This window comes from Ambystoma mexicanum, chromosome 4q, assembly GCF_040938575.1.
Source record: "Ambystoma mexicanum isolate Mex_15411 chromosome 4q, UKY_AmexF1_1, whole genome shotgun sequence".
NCBI lineage: Eukaryota > Metazoa > Chordata > Amphibia > Caudata > Ambystomatidae > Ambystoma > Ambystoma mexicanum.
This window is the reverse complement of record NC_090928.1, coordinates 472,046,052-472,062,043: the sequence shown is the minus strand read 5'-3', so window position 1 is coordinate 472,062,043 and position 15,992 is coordinate 472,046,052.

Genomic DNA, 15,992 nt, shown 5'->3' with positions numbered 1-15,992 from the left:
CTCCATCACAGCCCTCACACAATCACCACCATATGCAATAGGTATCCTCACTGCTTCCATTAACGTCCTATTAAAACATTCCACCACTGTGTTACCCTTGGGTAATACATGGATGTGGTCACATGATGTATCAAATTCAATTACAAAAACTCTTCCATCTCCCTCAACACCAGTTGCGGTCCATTGTGATTTGGCGACTCACAAAGTTTCCAGCGCATTGCAAATAAATTAATAATAATAATGAAAAATAATTGTCCGATATGAGCCTTCTGGGTAAACCCTCTCTCCAAAATATTGATTCTAAAAACTGTATATACAACTTTGATAACACATCCACAACTTCCTTGCTCTCCTCTCACATCCAAGAGACCCAAAATATTCATCGCTACCACATCCCATTCTGTGTCAGGCACAACAAAGTGACTTAATTGGGGTTCTCTATGCTCTTAACACCTTATCACTGTCCCTACAAACATCACAGTCCCTTAAGTGATTCTCAATATCTGTATCCATGTCTGGCCACTAATAATCCTCTCTAATCAAACCCTTCACTTTACTCACTCCAAAATGTTCTAAAAGCTGCCAAATCCATAATCACATCTCTGATCGCCACAGGCACTATTATTCGATGACCCCGGAGCAGAAACTTCCCATTCTCTCCCATTTCATCCTTCACTATTCTAAACCTCTTGAGCTCCTCTACTACTTCATCTTGTGGCCACTACACATTTCTTTACTTGACCATTTACTTCAACAGACAAGCCCTCGTGATCACACCCCCTCTCTTGAAGACCTTTTAAAATCATAAAACCATCAGCACTATCTTCCACAGATTCCTTCACCATCTAACACTGTTCTTTAAATGCCTCTATTTCCACTGTATTCCGAGACAATGCATCTGCTGCCAGTGTATTCTCATCTCGAACATGCTGTACTTCAAACTGAGGACCTTGCATACTTCTAATCCACCTGACGATTCTCCTAAAATCACTATAAAGTCCTTGCTTATTAAATATTGATTTATTTATTTATTTATTTATAGAGCGCTTTACACCAAGGCGCTGTATATTGAAACATAAGTCTTGTGATCTGCAACCCACACAAACATCTTACATTTCTCCACAGCCCACACACAAGTCAACACATAATGCCTCTTTGCTGCATCCCTTGAAGTCAACTCCATTTACTTGCATCAACACACAGCCAATGTCCTCCTCATTGGCTTTCATGTACAATTGTACTGGTAATTCTTCACAGAAACCCTTTAACACTGTTGCTTCTATTATGTCAGGTTGTATGCCCCTAAATTTATCCTCATATTCCTTATGCTTCTTTATCAAACACCTCAAATTCTTGTTTTTGTCTGATAGTCTTAATGAACTTACCATAATACTCAATCATTCCTAGAAACAAAGATACTTCAGTTTTGCTACTAAGACATTTCACCTTTGACATTGCCTCTATGGCATTAACATTCGGACGGATACCCCCTTCAGACAACTCATACCCTAAATATTCCACACTTTACTTTCTAAACGTACACTTTTCCAATGAAACTATGAATCCTCCCTCACTTAATTGCCTCAAAACATCCTACAGACCCTTATCATGCACTTCCTTATCACTTCCCCAGATCAGTATATCATCTTGATAACAGCTGATGTTCTCAACATTTCCAATTATTATATTCATCACCCTCTGAAAGACAATAGCACCCATTATCAAGTCAAATGACAGTCTTTTACACTTGTACAACCCGAATGGCGTTATAAAAGTGGTCAAACCTTTGGAATTCGAGTGTAAGGGAATCAGGTGATATGCAGATTTTAGATCTATTATGGAAAACGCTTTTGCACCTCAAATCTCTGCTAGCATTTCATGAATCTTTGGCAGAGGAAATCTATCTGCAATTACGTTCTTATTATGGCCTCTCAAATCTATGCCTGATGGCACAGCACCAGTGTTCTTCTTCATGACCACAGTGGTTACTGGTGGCTGAGTCTTTCAACTGTTTCTGTGGAGGAGTTTTATGCCTGCATTGTGATCCTCCTATGTATAATCCCCAGTCCAGTGGGGAGTGGTGCAGAGAGGAAGCGGGAACAGAGTGGTGGCGGTGAACCGGGAACAGTGCAGTAAGTCTTCACACATGTCAAATATCCATTCTGTGGAACATTTTGTTGGAGGCTTTTTTTTGGTGGAACCTCTGACTCCCCTCTGCAGGGGCCGGTGTACAAGTATACAGCCCTCTTTACTTTCCGGCTTCAGGCTTAATTCCGTGCACCCATAGTTTGTGCTCTTCAATTTTATCAGACTGCATGATTTACGAATTGATCCGGGTCTGGGTGTTGATCGTGATGGTCAAGACGTTTAAGTCTTCTTTTTGGCTACTTCCTGGAGGTGGGGCGGGGGAGATTGACTAAGGCAGCTCCCTGAGCCATCAGGCGTTCCTTGCCTGCCCGGGTCATCATTGTGAACTCTGACTTTGACATTGTCTGGGACCTTATGCTCGCCCGTACTATCTGGAGGCTGTTGGAAAAAAATCTCATTTCTGGATTCTGGACATTTCTCTTTTTTTCCTTTTTAGAAGATTTTTAGCGACTGTTAAGAGATTTTAACGAGCATGAGTTTTTTGCCACCTGTCAGTTGCTATTTATAGTTTCAGGTGCTTTTTACTTGTTAATCTGTATGTTTAATACCTTGGATAATACTGTGAAATGACTACAGTGCGAGAATAGAATAGTGCATATAGAATGTCATACAGAACTCTCGCTGCTTAACATGGCTAAAAGGCAAGCTCTGGATGAGGTAGGGCGGGGGAAGATGGCTACGAGTGCGAAGAAATCTAAGAAATCCCAGGAAAAACCTCAAACTAAATCACTGTGCACGCAACTCTCTCTGGACTCCTTTTTAAAAGATATGGCAGGAAAAATTGAAAACCGCATCCAGGTCATGGAAAAGGCTATCTGGGATGCCGCCACTGGTATAGAGGGTTGCTCTGGGGTTGGCATAAATCCCATGTGGAATGCCAGCACGGATGGCGTGGGGAAAACGAACTGCCATATTTATAAGGACAAGGATGTGCATAAGGAAAAGAAAAGGGAGATATAGGGGCAATAGCCTTGCAGGAAAGATCTTGGGTCGATAAGTATATATTGGACAGTGTGGTAGGAGTAGATGGAGCAGAGGGAGGAGGGCGGGAGGGAGAGGATGAGGTGTCAGATGTAGTAGAGGTGTTTAGGAAGAGTGTGGAAGCCTCTGTTGGGTGTTCCCATGGGGGACAGTCAGTAACATTGGTAACACAGCATCCTAGTGTGGTCTCCATGGAAGAGGAGGATAGGACCTGGCTGGAAGCCCTACTAGATGAGAAAATTAGGCCCCTTTACCAACTCCTTGCTAATCGGAGTAATGCTCCACCAAGGAAGGTCTGGAACAAGATTGTTTGGAGCAGAGGGAACAAAACTTTCAGAGAAATATATAAGTTGCTCCAATCCTTTAAGTGTGGAGTCATGAACACGCTTGCCATTTTTGATGATTCCATAGGGGAACTCAGGATAAAAGTGGAGGAAAGAAGTTCTAATAGGGAAAGAGAGATAGGTAAGGAAGTTTGCCTAAAAGCTGGGAGGCAGGGCCAGGTAAGGGAGGTGGTGTGAAGGGAGGTCAGGAGGACGGAATTGGAGGTAGAAAAGGCTGAAGAGGTTGGCCCTTTAAATGCTAATTCTATGAGTGTAAACATGGGCCTAGGACGCAGCTCCCAAAAACATGTGGGAGTCAGTAAGGGATTGTTTTCTCTTGGGAACAAGGTGAAAGAAAAGATTTTATGTGTTCTAGGGAGAGTGGGGAAATACTGGAATTTTAAACCTACCCGCAGAGGCCACCCCTTTGGTGGGGGTAATTATCGGTGTACCAGGGCTGAAAAGGGGTGGTTCTGAATCCACAATTTCACTCATTAACAAGGCAAGTCATTGGATCAAAACAAATTTTATGGGCCCAAGTATTTAACCGAGAATTATCCTGATGGCCAGAAGGGTAGGGTGGATTTGTCCTCATTGCAAATCACTGGAAGGGGACTTCATTATAATCTCCTTTTCAGATGCACTAATTGTAAAACAACACCAGATAAACTCTGATCTTTCAAGAGGCCTTATATGCAATGGCCATAGACTACACAGCAGGATGGTTTCATTGGACCTTTTTATTCAGTCCCAGGGAGGGGTGTTGATGACAGGATTGGCCCATTGGAGTCTTTAGGGAAGAAGGGGGGTGGGAGGGGGCTTGTCCTAATCCCAATGTGTCCTCTAGGCACAATCCCAGTACTAGCATTGGTATTGGTACATCTCCAGCAGGCAATGAAGGGCAGGGAGTCTGCCCCTCTGGTAGTATTGACCTCCAATCGGATTGATCAACTCTCTTCCATTGAAGAAATAAATTGATGGATGGGCTCTTCACTCCTAGGACATTTTGGGATTGATGGGATGGATGGGGGTGCCATGAGTACAGAGAGAAGGGAGGGCCCTGCTGGGGATGGGGATGTCTCACCGGTGGTGGGTCTCTTATCACGGAATATATCAGGGGTAAGGGGGAAACTGGAGAAGGTGGCTATTGTGGAATGTTTGAAGTCCCATGAGTTAATACTTCTTCAGGAATCATGTGTCTTGGAGATTCCCCTCCTCGATGGGTGTGTATCGTATGGGATTCCAGCTAAGAAGAATGGTAGAGGCAGATGTTATGAGGGAATGGTTATTATGATAAGGGCCTCATTGACCTGTAGGGTGAAGGTAAGGGAGACGAGGATGGATTATTTATAGATGTTGCTAATCTCACCACCCCAGCAGGGGCTGGTAGTCATACTAAATATCTATCATAGTCCTCACAAGGCTGAAGCGAACAGGCTGGTAAAACCTTCATTGATGACCAATTAAGGAATAGGGAATATAGCAAGGTCAATTTTGTGTGTGGAGGAGACTTTAATCTTAGAATGGGTGTTTGGTTATCGGCTAATGTTTTAGACCAACTAGAGGACTTGATTCTAAACATCCCAAAGCCAATGATGAAGGATGCTCGGGTTTGTGTGAATGGTTTGAAATTTTCTGCTTGACTTATTGAATGGGGGATGCGAATCAGACTTTTACTAACCATCAAGGTTCCTCCACGATAGACTATATATGTCTTTCACTGGGGTTATGGGAAAGGATAGCAGAGTTTGAAGTGGTGACTAATTATTGTAGTGATCACAACCCAATTAGTTTGAAACTAAGGGGTGTGGTCAGTGCGGGGTGCCCATCCCACAATCCCCACCTTTATGGTGAAAACAGAGGATTTATCTAGCAGGAGAATCAACTGGGCTAAAATGCAGGATTCTAAGCTGCATTATAACATACTGGCAGGGGAAATCCCAGAAATTCTTTGAATCTTTGGATAATACTTCCAATTCAGAGCTGGTTGTGGAATGTTTTATAAACATATTTGGGGCACTGACTAAGGGCTTTGTGGTGGAGTGCAAGAGGAAGGCAAATCTAAAGGAGAGGGGATGTTTTAACAACACCTGTAGCTAAGCTAAAAAATTATGATTGACAGAATTGAAATCACTGGATTGCTCCAGGAGGGAGATCATTCAGGCTAGCTCGGTGTTGGAGAAGAGGAAAATCGAGTTAGAAGAGGAAGCATGGGAAGAGTTTTTATAGGCATCACAGTCAAACAACTCTAAAGTATTTTTGGAATTTGTGACTGGGGGTCCAGTATATAAAGCCCAGTAAAGATCCAACGGCATCAACATGGAAGTGGCAGTCTGGGTAGGGCACTTTTCTACCTTGTTTGGAAATAGTGCTCTATCTGAGGGACCTATGAGTAGTCGTACTTCACTGTGTTTTAAGTTAGAAGAGGTCTCTCTGGCCATTTATGTCCAGATTCGCAATCGGGCCTGAGCCCCTGATGCAATCCTCTTGGACATAGTTCAAGATCAACTTGATCTATGGATGCCTCTTCTGACAGTAGAGTTTAACACTTGTTTAGATTATGGCCCACATTTCCCGTCCTCAGGGAAATCTGCGACCATCTTCCCCATTTTCATAAAAGTGGTCCTGCCAGCCTTATGTCATATAGACCAATATCCCTATTAGACACTTCTTTTAAAATATTTGCGAGAGTTCTGTTGGGCTATGTGAAACACCTGAGGGTATCTCACATAGTGAACCTCGAGACACCTTTATTCATATGGCCAACAAAGGGTTGATCAGCTCAGATCCCAAATCTAAGGGTGAAAGAGTGAGAAAGACTCACTGGGATGAGGACAATGGTTGTACTTGAGTTAATAACCCAAGTGAGACGCAGTATTGTGCCAGAGAAGGAGAGGAGGGCGAGATCCCTGAAACTTTTGTAGGCTGTATGTCATTGTTCGGCCTTCCTCCCATTAGATCTCACCTGGCCCAACCCGATTGTCCCCTCTATATCTGGAAAATTCCCTAGGAGCATGAACCCCAATAGACTTGAAAACCACATCTCTGAGAAGCCCTGCATTCACGTTTTCTACAAGAATACTCCCAACCATTCTTCTTCCCACTCCTCTAATTATTATTTTCTGCACACCCAATTTATTATGACAGACAACTACCATTCCCACAAACTCCCTTGTTTATTTTATGATCCCGTTTGTTCCCATTTGCTCTGCAAACTCTCCTTCTCATTTTACAAATGCTCCAAAACCTACCCTTCCGAGATCACCAATACAAAGGTTATCATTCCTTCTAACCTCTCTTTCCCTTCCTACCTCATAGAGCACTCAGAAACTCTACCCCTCGCCTTTTCCAACACAAGCACTTTCTCCCGACATAAAACACAAAGAAGTAATGTGAAACCTGTTTACCTGACATGTTCAGACGCAAGGGTGAGGCAGAGTCAAGCAATTGACCTAAACCACACACACCTGGCAATCCTTCCCTTTTTGCACAGATGTGTGCTGTAGCAGATGTCAATGGTGTGTGGAGCGTATCAATGCTGATAAGCCGGAGCGAGGAATACTCCTGCTTCCTTGGTACCGGCCTTGATAAAAGGTGGAGGAAGAGAGCACAGTACAAGCAAGGCAGACCGCACAACGATACAGCTACCCAGACCCAGCAGTTCAAAAGGAGGAGAAAGGCAGCAAATGTTGAGAGGCTGACGAGAAGTGTGCTGTAGCAGATGTCAATGGTGTGTGGAGCGTATCAATGCTGATAAGCCGGAGCGAGGAATACTCCTGCTTCCTTGGTACCGGCCTTGACTCCAGTTAAGAGGTAAGGCAAGCTGTTCATCTGGTGAATAGAGGGGCGAGCCGATAAGAACTGGGCTGTGGTGTATGAAAGTCACAAAGTGGCAAAGCGAGAGAAGTTCAAAGAACTATAACATTAAAATGGGGAGACCAGCTGCAGAAGGGGACGGGCACCACATAATACAGGAGGTCAAGCAAAGAGGGGGCAAAGTCTAAAGTCCCAAGAAACAGTGTGTTGACAAAAGTTAACCCGGCCACGGGATGTCCACTGGAACTGTTTAAAAAGACATTAAGATTTGTGACGAGAAAAGCCATAGTGAACCCGGTTGAGGGAGCCTGAAAGTAAAGAGGGTTATGTGCCTGGAAAAGGGGAACCCAGGGGTGAAGCCATCACCCAACAGATATATAGACCAGAACTTTGTGTTTGTTAGTTTTTTGTGAACCATTCAGGAACTCGAAAACACGAGATTCATCTACCGAATGCCTTGATATCGATAAGGACTGTTTTGGGACATAAGCCCAGAAGAGGGAGATCCAGGTGGTGGAAAACTATCACCCAACACCACGAGGAACAAGGTGCAGCTCTCGGAAGAGGCGGACCCAGGGGTGAAGAATCTTCACCCTAAGGGAAACTAAGAAATAAACTTTCTTTTTGTTGAAGGACCTTTTGTTTTGTTATTTGAATATGTCAGGTCCTCGAAGGCAAGAGACTTTCAAATGAAAGGAGACGTGGCCATCGACGGCCCTGATAACTTCAAGCAGAACTGTCATCTCATGCTGGCGAAGCTCGAAAGTGTACTGTGCTCCAATATCCCACCTGACCCCATGCTCAAAATGTGGGCAGGGAGACTCAAACTACTGCATCCTGACATATTATTTGAGAACATTTCTTTCTTTTCTTGAAAACCATCCCACAACCATTTTTGTATTAATTGTAAGGTTTGGCAATAGGTTTCTGAATATTGTCCCTTTATATTTGACACAACCCCACTAGGATTGCCTTATTTTCCTTTGAGGGTCAACGTTTGGTCCCATCTTAGATTTAGGTTTAGATTAGGTGTTTTCCAACCTGCATACAGTTTAATAAACACCCTGTATCAGGTTACCCATACCACAGGCCTCCTTCCAAAGACAACCTTTGGAGGCTTCTTGAAACCCTTAGATTTCTCCACACGCTCCACCACTTTCAGGATCTCCGTCACCACCTTTCCAGAATCTGCTTCTAATTCCCGAATGCACGATTCACTGTGTTCCATGATTTTTGTCACCTCAATGGCCCTTTATAAGGATACATCTCCTTCACGCCACTGTGCCTCACGTATCTTATGATTTTCACACTTTATCATTAATTGGTCTCTCAGATGCTCCTCTCTACAATGTTCAAAGACACACTTTATTGCCAACACTCGAAGTGCAGTTATAAATTCCTATGTAGATACATTTTTTCTCTGTTCTCTGGTGGCAAAGTGGTACCAAGACAATGGGCCTCATTATGAGGTAGGAGGTAGCCATGGTGCTATTAGCACCATGGCTACCCCCTTACCGCATACCGGGTCCGGGTTCTCGGAATGGGTACTTACCCGGTCATTCCAACCTTGGAGGACCGGGTAAGTCCCCATTCTTATAACCATTCCCCATTCCCATTTGAGCCCACATAGGGCTCAATGGGAATGGGGAAGGAGCTAATAACAGTACCACAATTTGTGGTACCGTTATTAGCTCTGAAGTCTCTTAGCGGGTCCCGTCCTTAACACCTGGTCAGACCAGGCGTTAAGGAAGGGACCCGCTAAGGGACCTCCTAATATGGAGGTAAGGGATTACCGGCACCGGCACCCTTACCAGTGCCAGTAATCCCTTACCCCCTACCTCTTAATGAGGCCCAATGTTTTGTACTCTCTTACGGTGAAGTGTTTGCCCAACATTAGGAAAATTAGATAAAACCCAGTTAACTCCATCACAATCTGCTGGTGGACGGTCCGGGAGCATTTAGTAAATGATCTGACCTTCATTACCCACACATTGGCAAAGAAGCAAGTCTTTTCTGTCATTAGCAAAGCGTGTGCCGTACACTTCATGTATGTAGCAAAGAAAGCCATCCTTCAATCCACTTAACTGGGGGATCCCCAGGTGATTTCAAGAATAAAGAAGATCCTTGTATATTTGCCATGACAGCACTAGAGGTCTCGTAAGCGGGACGCAAAGCTGAAGAGCAGAACACTGGGCACAGCTCTCCCCTGTATACTGACCTTTAACAAATCGAAGTCTTGAAGACCTTCTCCTTCACAAAGTAAGTCACTTCCTTCACCAGTTTGCTTTCACTATGAACAATCCTTCTTCAGCATGCCAAACTAGCCCAGGATACGCATCAAACAGCATAATGGTTGTGAAGCAACAGCCATGTGCGAACTGCACATGGGGGCTGAGGCAGACACAACACCTTGCATTGGGCACTTGCTTGCACTAGCGAAGCAAGCACGAATTGGGCCCATGCAAAGCCTCCAAACTTTCCAAGGACCTCAACATCCGTCTCCAGGATCACAGAAAGCATCCCAGTCTGCTGCATCCCACAGTAGGAGGGCACTGCAACAGGAGCAAGCCACAACCACAAGGAGTGCCGATGGAACGCGATGGGGAGGGGAGCTTCTTAGTGTGAGCATCAGGCTGGGGCTGCAGGAGCTTATCGGGTCCTGGCTAACTCGTCGCCAGTATCAGGAATAACAATCCAACACACAGGTAACGTCTTGCAGCATTTATGAAGCTGATACAATAAGCAGCACCTTCCTCGCCAACCTCCTCTCTCCTTCTCTCATCTGTTACTCTTCTTCAAAGGTCAACATTCTTCCTCCCGTACACATTTCCCCCCAAGATGTTCACCTTCCAAAGTTCCATTCCATTTGTTTGTCTATTTTAAGCAGTTGGCCAGCTGCTTGTAATCATTATTAATTATAATAACTGAAGATTTAACACGATGCATCCTTGACAGCAACGTGATCCAAGCAGAAAGACCTGCTTTTCATTTTTTTATAATTATAATATTCATGTGTAAAAATCAGTAAAACGGAAAACAGGGAGCCTTACAAATAATGCTTTGGAGGTGTGCCTCCTTCCACACGCAAACGCAAAAAATATACACCAATCCGCCACACCCCAAATCCTACCCATAATCCCTAACTCTAGCTATGCTCTATTATCAATTTCAAATTTCGTTAACCTTACTTACGCTACAATCTTGCATTGCGTCATGCATAGAGATATTCCTTTCCCTAGCTATTGCTCTGCGGATTTGCACGTGTCTCTTCAAACGGCTATTGACAACTGTGCTAAAGTCAACAACGGTTCTTTTGTATAGATATCAGGCACTCAGACTAGTCAAGCCACCTACATCGAACCTCAGGAAAAGAGTGAAAACTCTGACGCCCTGGAAGACAATGAAACCTGGGAGGCTGGGCTTTGCTTGAACTGGCTCACTGATGTTTAATATATACCATCCCAGGAGATGAGGTGTGCAGATTCTACTTTCCAAAATGCATGTGTAATTTCCTGTCAGGTGGAGGGGCACCTTAACAGTAAGCATGGTGATGAGGACAATTTGAGAATAATCAGAGAACTGCTTTATATTAGAAGATCAATGGTAATTATAAGGGATTTACACGGTCTGGCATAATTACTGCCAGATGACGAGTGGGGTAACAGGCTGAATTAGTCCTAATTGTCTGAGTCCATAAAGCTCTGTGTGAAATTTGGAGGAGTTATAACGAGTAGTCATTCTGCTGTAGTAAATCCTCCATTTTCTGGAGGTAAAACCGAGGGGTTGCTTCCATTTTACATTCAATCTCTAAATTTGAAATTGTGGTAAACGTGGTGGTAAATCCGTTACTGCCAAATATGTGGCAGTGATTAATTTACTGCCAGTTTCTTACCACACTGCCAAACGTGTAAGGAGGCCCATAATCCCACAATCAACACACCACTCCCGAAGCTACGCCTAATGTACTCGACTCCCGTGATTAAGTATATGCGTTACATTACTTGAAAGTGTCTTCATAGTGCCTCAATTTCGGAATTGCTGTATACCTTTGACTAGCTAAATGCTTTTCACAACTAAATGTTTCATCAATATTACTTAAAATCTTCTTCATTCTAAAAATAAAAAAAACAAATATAGAGTCCAGCATTGCTATACTTTTGAGTCCATGACTAGGATTCTCTTGGTGGAAGTATGGACCTAAAGGTAAAGGTTTTTCACTTTATTTTACCTGTGCATACATATCTAAAACACAACCTACTAGTGAGGGGGACATAAGAATTCCCCCACTTAGATAGGAAAACACACAATGGGTGTCCTTTCCCGTGTCTCACTGACCAGAAAAAGTGGCAGTAAAAGTGTCAGAAAATGAAAAATGTATTAGCAAAACCGTTTTTAACGAATGGAAAATACTGAAAAAATACAGATTTTTTAAAACCCAAAAATGATTTGGGGGTCCGCCCAAGCCCTTCATTTCTATATGATTTTTTAATATAATAAAACATTCAGTGTTTTTTCTGTATTTTCTATTTGTTATCTTATATTTGTTAATATCACTGGATAACAGAAAACGGTTCCCATAACTTTATTCAGTCTGTGTGAATTTACTTTAAATTGGCAGGTGGAGTAGAAGAGAGCAGTAGATGAAAAATGTGTGTCTGCTCTTCTCTCTCTGACTGACACATATCCCTGAATTTCCTCGAGCATGTTAAGCTGGTAGAAAACCAATGGATTCCTATAGAATTGGCATGATATTACCAAACAAACACATTGCAAATACTGCCCACAGCATTCATTGCAGAAGGTATTTGTACTTTTTCCCAAACATGAAATGTGATTTTGCCGGTCTTTCATAGTTTCATTTTGCACTGGATAGTGAAAAAGTCGAAATTGCACAGAGGAGACATTTTGCACAGAATTACAAACGAACGTGGTAACATCCAGTGCAATTTCCATTTCTTAGAAAATGTACCCCGTTTTCTTTTCTTCGCTAAATGAACTCGGGCTGTATGTTAACTTGTGCTTCAGCTATAAAATGCCCAAAATATATGGGCAGCACACCAACAGTTTCACTCATAGTGTTAAATGCCAGGAGTGCACAAGTATGGCAACGCCAGTACACGCACAAGTTCTCTCTCTCTCACTCTCTCTCTCTCTCTCTCCATCTCTCGCTTTCTCCCTCTCTCTCTGTCTAGGGTGGGGCAAGGGTCATGGATGGTTTTGAACATTAGCATGTATAATGTGCTTGATGTCTGAAGGAGAAGATGGGGCTGGATTCCCGAAGATAGAAAGTGGCTGCAGATCAGGTCCTTGGATGTGTGAATGGAAGGTTGGTGAAATCTGCAGCTGCGTCATAGGCCTGCAGTAATGGGTAGACAGTGTTAGATTAAACTGGAATAATGCATTTGCTTATTTCATTTGAATCGTGATTTTTGTCTAAAGTGCTGGACATATTTAGTAAAGAAACAGTATGGGTATCAACAGTTGTATTGAGGTAGGTTAACAAAACAGTAACACCAGAATAATTGGCAAGGTTGTATATCTAAATATCTGACTAGAAAGGGCACAGAAAAAAGGTGAGGGTAACCCACATTTTGAAGTTGACAAAGCAGGTGGATGACAGATATGAGGAGAGAGGGCATTCCGTAGTTTATTAGTTTAATGTGTGAATAATCAAACTCTAGAACGGGCATAGCCTAGAGGCAGCGTATTAAGAATATAAAGCGAATCTGATAAAAGAGCTCAAATGGGGCAGACAGTTACATTAGATTAGGTAAATATAATTGTGCAAAAGTGTTAAAAAACATTCAATACAAGGCAGAGACAGAAACATGGAAAGTGAAGAGAAACATGAAACCCATTCCGAGTGGCCAAATAAGGCATCATTGGGTTACAGTAAGATAGACCAAACAATATGCTATTAGGAAAGGAAGGCTATATTGGAACAGTGTTGTATGCTGAGAGACCAACACAAAGAGAATACATATATTTAAGATGAGAACGAAGCAACCAATGCCTTCAAAATAAAAAAAAAAAAAAAAGAGGTTTTAAAGAGGAGAGTGAGCTAGAGGCTCAGACATTATTAATAGTGACCCTGAGTGTGCCAAGACTAGGCTACTTGACAATGCATTCTTGAAACAATATTAGCAGATGGTTGAAAACATAGGTAGCAGGAAAAAGAGAGGATCCCTGATTTGGTAGTATTCAATCACAGAACTTGAATGGTCATCAATGTGTCAAGGGCAGATAAGATTGTAGCTAGAAGGCATTTGAAGAATGAATTTTGGAGATGTGACCTGATTCTCGGCCTAGCTCCTGAGAACAGCACATAGGTGGCTCAAGGGGACAGAAGCCTCGCTGTGTTAGTGCATAATGAGCCTCTGAGGTATGGGGGTAGATGCTGGTGACCACTTTTTGGTCCATGACACATGTCAGGCAGTCACAGATCATCCTTCTGTGGATGCCCTCTCCAACAGAGAGAACCTAAAGCTCTCTCTCAGTAGACCCCAGGTTCCAGTAATAAAAATTAAATATTTTGCATTCACCAGAGTACGTTTCTTTCATCTCATAACAGTAGCCTTGGTTCTGATTAGGGGTGTACCAGATAGTAGATTTAAGTATTTGGCTAAATGCAGGATAGTTGGACAAGTATTCATCCAGAGCTGAGTACGGAGCCAGATAGTTGCCTTTTTACTAAATATAAGTTATGCAGACAAGAACATTAAAATATGATGTTCATCCTTTCTTTATTGCATTTCTCTTCTTTGCTATCTACAGAAGATGGTTGTGTAAACCATGATAGGAATACATTATCAGAAAATAAACAATTAAAGAACAGCACAGTTTTTATTTTTGTGTATTCATGGGTGTTCCTTTTGGCTCCAGCAAGACACTAAACACGAAAGGAGTGATTACATCAGGGATTGCTATCAGGACCCAGCACCCACCTACCTACCTTCCTGCTGACTAAAAATGCACACACACATTTAGAATCCTTCCTCAATTCTCACACCAATTCTCACACCTCCAACGGATGATCATCCCACAGTGCTTTGAGGCCATGCCAATGGCAGGAGGCTCTATACAAATGCCATATAACTCAATAAAATCAATTAGCACCTTGCTGACTGTTGAAATGTTCTTGAATATACACCTTTGGGATTCTAAAGCCATGCATTCTACCTGTGGTACTGAGAGGACATGAGACACTGGTGGAGTATGTTTGTGGTGTTTTGCGGCATGTAAAAGACACCAGACAAAAATATATTGAGAATGACCCTAAAGGGAAGGGACAATGCAGATTTTCAGATCTTTAATTGGCAAATTTATTTTACTTATTTGCTTGAATTGTACTTCAATTTCGTCAAATGTTTCTATATTGTATACTTGTATCTCCATATCTTTATTGGACAAATATCCCTCTTATTAACTCTGTAATGTTGAGAGGGATATTTCTGCTGCCACCGAGTTGGGGCATTGTGGTTAAATATATGTTTTTGTAAAACTCTCAGTCTATTGGAAAGCTCTATTCTTCAGTAACATCTGAAATTTATAGCCAATTCAATTCAAAGGGAATCAGTTTGGCATCATGAGAAAATTGGAGGGCAGGAATTTTAACCTATGTTTCAATATTACAAGCACATCTCTGACAGAGGCGCACTTCCTACTCAGCAGTCTTACTTGCTTTAAAACCTTGGCCTGCAGGCTGAATACAGTTATTTGCTGCAGGCACACTACCTCCTAAGCTATTTCTCTCAGGTTTTGGAACTTCCTGGGATCTGTGCAGCAGTTATATGAATCCACTTAAATATATTAATTGGTTTGGGAATTGGTGGGATTGGGGCCTGTAGCTTTCAAATTACTTAGACATCAGCAAATCAATAAGCCCTTAATGAAAATATGATTTTACGATAGGGACTGGTCAATGATTTTCAACTGCAAAATACAGGGGAAACCAGAGACATTAACATTCAAAATATTGATAGTTTTGTTTCAGCTCACCCCTCTCCAACAAACAACCAGATTAAAATCTGTCATGTCAGCCCAGCACATGAAGGGCTTAGACTTTTCACTTCAACGCCTCTGATCTCCTTGTACTCAATCAAAAAAATGAGCGCAGCTTTGTTTAATGATCCTTTTAAAGGATGAACATGGCATGCCTTAATGGATCCAGGCACGCAGTCAAAGCAGTACTTAATGTATTTTGTAGGGGAGACTATTTGGCTTTCAACGAAAATGAATTAAGTATTCGGTCAAAGCCAAATATCTAATTTTCAGCCAGAATTCGGCCGAATACTTACTTGAAGCCGGATGTGGGGACACCCTTAGTTCAGATACTGTGACACTACAACATGTCGTATCAGAGAAGTAATTTCCAATCCCCAATGTGGTACTTTAGGACCTCAAGAAACCCATGCTTGATACAATGTTGCATGCTTGCATGTTTCTGTCTGTGAATTTCATCTGGAGCTTTGGGGACCTATGCTTGAAATAAGGTTGCCAGCTCGAAGCTCCCCAACAGCAGACTTAACCATGTTTGATATAAAGATAACAATTCATTGTCTCCATGAAGACTGTTATCACACCTGAGAATGTTTACAACACAATAACATTTTGTAGAGTTTAAACACCTTAACACCCCCCTCTCAATCTGGTTTCTGACCCAAACACTCTCCTAAAACTGCCCTCCCTTATACTTTTAACTCCCTCCTCTCCGCTCAATACTCT